This window comes from Gavialis gangeticus, unplaced genomic scaffold, assembly GCF_001723915.1.
Source record: "Gavialis gangeticus isolate Ggan-Ray unplaced genomic scaffold, GavGan_comp1, whole genome shotgun sequence".
Classification (NCBI taxonomy): domain Eukaryota; kingdom Metazoa; phylum Chordata; order Crocodylia; family Gavialidae; genus Gavialis; species Gavialis gangeticus.
The window spans coordinates 2705092-2711704 of record NW_017728973.1 but is presented as its reverse complement, the minus strand read 5'-3'; the positions used below and the strand labels follow the sequence as shown (position 1 = coordinate 2711704).

At 47.8% G+C, this 6613-nt stretch overlaps 1 protein-coding gene across 2 annotated transcripts in view; it reads right to left on the bottom strand.

The window, feature by feature from the left end:
• The window catches only part of JUP (junction plakoglobin), a 66292-nt gene extending 59717 nt beyond the window's left edge, over positions 1–6575 (bottom strand). The window contains exon 1 of one of the 2 annotated variants that reach the window (XM_019506369.1): positions 6474–6575. The gene's annotated coding sequence lies outside the window, so the exon portion shown is untranslated. The remainder of the gene's footprint in view (positions 1–6473) is intronic. The other variant, XM_019506378.1, reaches the window with a different exon arrangement.
• Between the last annotated feature and the right edge of the window lie 38 nt (positions 6576–6613).

Here is a 6613-nt window from a genome sequence, read left to right as displayed (position 1 = left end):
CAGTCCCCTCAGCCTGTCTTCACAAGTCATGTTCCCCAGCCCCCCCCACAAAAAAACAGCCAGAGTAATTTGTTTGCATTAACCCAGCCACCTAAAACCAACAAACAAGGAGCCAAAATGTCAAGGAAAAAAGAAGGGGGGGGGGGAAGCTGTTTAACATGCCACGAGCTTTTTTGCTTTCCTTTATCTTAATGGCCAAACCCACTTAGCCAAATGTGCAGTAAAATGGGTTTTTCATGACATTTTATAGAAACCTTCCAAGCCAATGAATAGTTACAGGCTTAGAATGCGCAAAGACAGTTTAATTGGGCATTTTGTACTTTTATAGCCTACTTCAACAAACATTAACAAAGGACATGGAAATGGACCTGAAAACCTCTCCAAATCCATCATCAGACAATGAACTTACCAATTTGAGCATTGTGCCTTCATCACCAATGGCCTTTCCCCTGCAGAGGAATAGCAGGGCCCTTGTCAAATGCAGCCGGGACCTGCCATGCACAGACCTCACTTTGAGAGACCGCTACAAGGCAGAGGCTACTGCCCCACAAAGCTGAGAGAAGAGACAGCTGCTGTTCCCTGCACCCTACACTTCCATAGAAGAGCTCGTGTTTCATCTCCTATGGGAACAGACAGACATCCTCCACCCAAGCCGATGGGTGGCAACAATGAATACAACATAAGCTCAGAGTGAAGCCAGATAATGACTCAGTGTGGACAGACTGACTAAGCATGGGCACTTCTCCACCCTACGATCTCAAGAATTAGATGGCATAAGTAGGTGAACAAAGCTTGAGGTCTGAACACAAGCACTACTGAGAAATACACAATTTGTTTTAACAGTCAGATTTAAGATAACCATTTGAGGTCTCCAAGTTAGCATTTTGACAGGGAGGTGGACCAGGTAGCTGCTGCCTCGGGACAGATGGACTCTGAACATCAGTTTCAAAAAAGTATGCTGGGCTTTCATTCACAAGTCCAGAGAGGGAAAATTGCAGAAAAGCAGCATGACAAAAATCAGACCCGCTGTGAAAAGCAAGTCAGAGATAGGGGCAGTGGCAGGTGGCAGTCTCTTCTACAACCTGCCTCCTGTAGTGCAGAAATTATTTGCATACCATACAAGTTCTCCTCCCCCCACCCCCCCCTCCCAAAAAATTAGCCATCCCAAATTGGGGTGTGTTTTAAGCAAGGAAGCCAATTGCCACACTGGAATGGAAGCATGGGGACACTGGAACGGCTGCCAGGGGCTGTACTCCTATCCATGTTGCGTGCAGGAAGAATGGAGATTGCACCTCGGCACCACTCATCCTCCCCTTCCTGTTCAGCCAAAAGCTAAAGGTTTAACCTCATCACAGCTGCTGCCAAACTGGCAGCTAGAAGGTGAGGGTAAGCGATGCTGAGGGGTAGACTGTCCTGCTCCATGTCAAGGGCAGAGAAGGTGCAGTCAAACCCTGTTTCAATTCTTCATCCGCTTCTGATCTCTTCTGCAAAGCTGATCCTGCCAGAGATGAGCTGCCTGGCTCCCCTTTCTGAACTTGGTGGACAGTTAGAAATGCTTGCTGCATCCTGCCAGCCACAGAGGCCAAGGACCTGTCAGGATACTGAGTGCACCCCTCTTTTCAAAATTCAGCTAAGACTCTGGGAGAAAAACAAACAAACAAACATTTTCTCCTCATTTTACCTTTACCAAGCAAGGTACATGTCTTAATTGGGGGCATGAGAGAGAGAGAGAGAATGATATCATTGTAGATACACTGTAAAGACTTGACAGTTGGCTTGGCCAACCTAAACCTAGATTTTAAGAAAGCGGTGTACATAGCTCTCGTCTATGCACACATAGACCAGCTAAATCCAGATACACACCAGCAGAAGTCAGACGTGCACCGAAGTCTGACCCCCAACTGATGGAGCAGTGCCAACAGCAGCCCTTGCATACACAGGAACCTAAGACTAGCAGAGGGCCATCATCTCCCCATCACCTTGGTATCCTACACTACCGCATTAACACAATCCCTTTCATAATCTTGCGTTGCAAGCGGTCAGGTATTTGTGCCTCCCCACCCTCTCCCAGCAGCTGTCCTAGTGAGAGACTCCCCCAAGCCCTCCCTGATCACATAGGATCTCACTTCTTATTCCCAGCCTGAATTTATTCATGGCCATTTCATTCCCATCTGTTCTTGTGCTAACTAGCTCCACTCCCACCCTTATGTTTTCCCTCTAACAGATACGTGCGAGACCAAGCTTCTACTGGTATTGCTTGCACTGGGAAACTTCACCGTGCCTATAGAGTGGCTGCATCCACATTAGGAAAGTTTGCCAGTGAGTTGTATACTGGTATTCTTGTACCAGTAAAGTGCCTTTAGTGGAAAGACAGTCTAGGTAATCATAGTATCATAGTGCTTAGGGGCAGAAGGGACCTAAACAGATCAGGTCCTGCCCGGGCAGCAATAGGTGCCGGTGTCATATCACCCCAGCCAAATATCTGTCCAGCCTCCTCCTGAAGACCCCCAAGCTAGGAGAGAGGACCTCCAAGGTTTGAGAGTAACTTTCAAACTTGAATGCTGCTGGAGGTACAAGGTCCATTAGGAAGGGAAGAATTTCAGGGAAAGATGGGATTGACTGGTAGAGATTAACTGAAGAGCAGCAGCATCCAACTCCTTGTGACAGTGCAGTGTACACTGTTTAAGCTCATCCAGGAGCCAATATCCACCAGCTGTAGGCAAGAACCTTTTGTGTTTTGAACAGGGCAAGGAGACCCAAGCAACGGATACGACTTCCTACAAGCCCGCTAGGTTGTGAATGGAAAAGCCTTGCCCATTGTACTGACAGCCAACTGCTTCTTGGGACACAGGCTGCAGTGGCCTCAAATTGTTTGCCACAAGAACCCTAGTGACTGTGGCTGCTACAGGCAACACGGGAATTGCAGTCTGCAAACAAGCACCTGGCTGTGGGAGTTTACAAAGGACCACAGTGAAAAAATAGACAGGAACCACAATCATCCTCTGCCATTTTCTTTTTCCTGCTTTCATAGGCCCTCTGCCCTTCTTTGGTCCAAAAGAGATATGGGAAGATGAGATTAATCCTGTTCTTCCAGTCCAAGAACTAGTGCAACCAAGAGGTAAAGTACTGCTCAGTAGCCACACTGGCTCTAGGCAGCTATTCTATGGTGCTTCAAAGGAAGCCAAGCATCAACCTCCCCAGTTCACAGATGGGAAAACTGAGGCACAATGACACAGTAACTTGTGCTGTATGTGGGGCATACCCAGTTGGGCCTTCCATTTCACTCCTACAACTGTCTCCCTTTGACTTCCCTCATCCAGCTTCATAATCCCAGGACTGGCAAATTTCAGCACTCTGCTTGGAGGGCCCTTTGACATACCAACACCGGACCCACGAGGTATGAATCCTCCTTAACGTCATCCCTGTTGTATTTTTAGTGACCCAATAGAAAACAAGGGGGTGGGGAAGAAAGCAAGTGGGCAGTTTGTTTCCCTCCTGGCAGGGTTCAGGATGACTCATTTCAGAAGGTTCCCAAGGCACAGCCCTTGCTTCTGAACACACCTATAAGCCTCGCCTTTCAAAAACTGAGTCCTCCTGTCTGTTGCAGCGATGGAATATGCTGATTTGCTTGCTGGGAATACACCCCAGCTGAACTCAGCCCTGCCTCAGAATAGCTGTTTGGATTCAGATGGTCCAGGGCAGGGCAAGACCCCAAAAATAAACAGCACTTTTTTCAGCATATCTAATCTCCATAATGAAAATACTTGTCCAGAGGTAGAGCGGGGCAGGGGGAAGGCATCTTTATATACAGACACTCAGCAGAACACCGACAATGGTAGATTTCCTAGACAGCTGGATGGTATTGTGCAAAGACACTTTTGTTGACTCTCCTTAATTTCTACTCGAGAAAACGGTCAGCATTAGAGGTCTCGTCTTTTATAACACACCTGTACTTTCTGCAAATGAGGTCCAGTGCCAGCCAGGCTTCACTAATGACATCCACTTGTAAGTGACTGACAATGGCAACCTTGACTTGAGAATCCCAAGTATCTTACAGCATTACCCCCCCAGCTCAAGATACCCACTGCCCACCACTTCTGAAAGCCCAGATGCTACAGCTGTTGAGGGCATTAGAATGGATCTCAGCCCAGAAAGGAAACTCTGAAGAGTGCTACATATCAAGCCACTTCACATCAGAACAACTACCTTAGGCCTTTGAAACCTATTCCTGAGGTCTCCATTTGGATATTTTGTACAGTGCCATGCACATTGCCTACAGTCTTTTGCATAGCTGTTATTCTTCAGCATAACTTAAAATATACCCTCCCTACTGAGAGCGGCCTACACCAGGGTGTTGATGCACACAAAAAAATTTACTAGGAGCACTGGCAGAGAGCATCTTTTCAAGCTCCTCATACAAGAGTTTTTTTTTCCCCAAGCAACTCCCAGGAACACTCCTGCATTATCCTTTCATCTGTGCTATAAAGCTGATTAATTAAGCTAATCATTTAGCTAATGCAATTAGAGCACCCCCTCCTCTCCCAGTGTCAAGGCGAAGACAGCAAGGGAGTATTCTCCCCCCCAAACGCCCTGCAGCGTAGCAGACAGCACACTTCTAATTTTACCGCACGAATTCCTTCTACAGACTCCATTCCTCAGCTTTTTAACCTGAACTCAGAAAATACAGAGGTTAGAGCATACTTCATATCTTCCTTACACACTCCACTGACTTCCACACCAGCAGCACTAACTCCCTCTTGTTTTAAGGCAGTTTGTGGTACTCTGACAGACACCAAAAGCCAACGTGTTCTCATTTTCTCTCTCACGTGCTTCTCCAACATCCTGTGGAGTGCAACAAATAGGACAAAGCTCATAGAGGCACAAAAAAACTTGGCTCCAAGGAGTCTGACAGACGCTGGGCAATGCCCTCCCTTTCTCCCTGGAAGCAGCACAGAGGACAAGGAGGCACAAATTGCCAAAACCCCAGAAGCAACACGGAGTTGCTGACTGTGTGGCAAACAATCCTGACACACCCTTGCACAACTCGAGCCTCTATACCCAACAAGCTGCAAGACCAGACACCTCAGTACTCTGCAAGTTTCCAGCAGTTCCTTCCCAAGACCTCCAAGCGCTTCTGAAACCTCAGAAGTTAAGCCTGAGAAAACTACCCGGTAGCACTTCAGGATTCTCATTGCACAGCTCAGGGTAGTGTTGACAGATAGGCCCAAAGTGACTCCGGTAAGGTCAAACTGGGAGTTTCACAATGAATCCATGCACAAAGCCTGCATCTCCAGAGTTCCCAGGCCTTTGTTTTCACCATCCTTCATCCTCTGTCAAGCCAGCAGGATGGGTGCCATAATAGCAGTCAGTGATATAGCCCAAGGTTAGGGCTGCTGAAAGGAAGGGAAAGAGAATTCTAATGGAGGGAAACTGAAACAGCAAATGCTCCTGAACACGCACATAATCACTGTACTTATTGGTATGTATTGCAAAAAGCCACGCAAACACATACCACTTTTTCCAAGTGAACCCAGAAAGCACCATGCTGCAATTGTTTTATAATGACCCAATACCATACCGCAGCATCAGAAACCAGACATTCTCCAATACCTAGATTATAAGCAGCTGCACTGCAACCTCCTCCTGAAAGCTGCTCGCATGTTGATCCTCTGCCCTGTCAATTATACAGAGGAATGGTTTTAAGTGCATGGTGCTCACGCCTTGGAAAGAAATTGCCATCTTATGTTGGCATATGGAGAGCTATGTCTGAACACTATTAGACTCTTCCTCCCAAAACAGTCAGTGAAACAGCAATTGTACTGTCACGGAAAGGCCAGCCAAGTAAGCAATCTGCAAACTTGCTCCTCAAAGAATCTGCAGCCGGAAAAGAGCAACAAAACAGGAAAGCCTCATTATGCGCTTTACAAAAAAGGACCGTTTGAAGGACCAGCTGAAGTGAATTTGCAGATCTTCCTCAGTGATTTCTGTCATTTGCACGGATCAAGGCTAAATCAAGCCACCTTGCTTGTTCCCACAACTTCCCAAATTAGCAAACAGCAAATGAAAAGCTGAGAAGCCAAGCTGCCAGAGCCAAGAAAAACACAGTTTACACCTCTCATCTTTAATAAGCAGCTGAGTCCTTCCACTGGCTGGACTGCACTGGGTCGTGGGGCCGACGTGCTACTCAAGACAGATAAAAGCCTTCCAATTCTCGAGATCCCATCAGGATCCAATTTCTCCTTGCAACACAACTTCTGGCAGGCGGTTCAGCTGTAACCTCGCACATGCCACGTTCAAAGGGGGGAGGGAACAGAAATCAAGGCCATTTGCAAATCCTACTGTATCAAGAGGTCGGATGCCAGAGTTGTATTAATATCATGCCTACAAGTCTGCTCGCAGCCCTTGACCAGCGCCGCGGGTCGCAGCAGTTAAAGGCACACTAACACAGCACCACGCACTGCACACACACGTACGGCGAGATACCAGGTCAGCGTATGCCAGACGGGCTCCTTCCCCAGGCGGCGGCACGAGTCCACGGGGTCGCCCTTCCTCGACGGCTGGCAGCGGACGGTCCCCTGCAAGCAGGTGCGCACCTGTTACCCGGCCGCCGGCC